The sequence below is a fragment of the Echinops telfairi genome, unplaced genomic scaffold, assembly GCF_000313985.2.
Source record: "Echinops telfairi isolate 266 unplaced genomic scaffold, ASM31398v2 ScPeMD7_1;HRSCAF=3_1, whole genome shotgun sequence".
NCBI classification, from domain to species: domain Eukaryota; kingdom Metazoa; phylum Chordata; class Mammalia; order Afrosoricida; family Tenrecidae; genus Echinops; species Echinops telfairi.
Window position 1 is genome coordinate 4,130,342 of NW_022103897.1, and position 896 is coordinate 4,131,237.

An 896-nucleotide genomic window follows, 5' to 3' on the forward strand; every position below is an offset into this window, starting at 1 on the left:
ACCTTTATAATCCCATGAGGTAGTCTTTATAGTAGACAGATAGAGTCTAATTCCTTCACCATATTTTGATGCAGCACACATATTTTTTGTAATTTCTTCATGAGATTAAGTATCGAGTAGAGCCAGGCCATCACATCTCTTGCTCTCCATTTCTCATAGGTTATTAAATCTTCTCAAACTGCGTTGGACTTTTGTCTTCACTACTCCACTAATGCCTGGAAGTACAGCATTGTCGGGGATCATGCCAGAGGATTGGCCCCTCTGGTCCAAGGACACTCAAAATATGACTGAGGAGGAACTGATTTCTTGGAGTGTACTTGACCATCCTGTAAAGCCTGTGGGAATTGAGCCATTGGTGTCTTCATTTACGAATGAGGCATTCCTCAAGGTAAGGAGAAACAGTTCAAAAATATGCTAAAGATCAGAACTTGGAAAGTATAAAGTATGAATCAAGGAAAATTGAAAGTGGTCAAAATGAAATGGAACTCATTAAGATCAATATCCTAGCCATTAGTAAGCTGAAATGTACTGGTATTTGCCATTTAGAGTCAGATAATCACATGAATACTATACCAGGAATATCACAAGTAACAAGAATGATGTAGCTTTCATTTTCAAAAAGGACATTGAAAAATCAATAATGAAGTAAGTTCAATATTATCTGTTGTAGGATTTTATATCTACACCCTCAAGGAAATATAATCAAGACAACTATTATACACGTTTGTACCAATCACAAAAGCTTATGATGAATGACTTCAGTTGGAAATTGATCAAACATGCAATCAGGATGCATTGATAATTGTTGATTATTGGAATGCAAAAGTTGAAAATAAAGAGGAACAGAAATTGTAAACTATGAACTTGATGATAGAAATAAAGTTGGAAATCATATG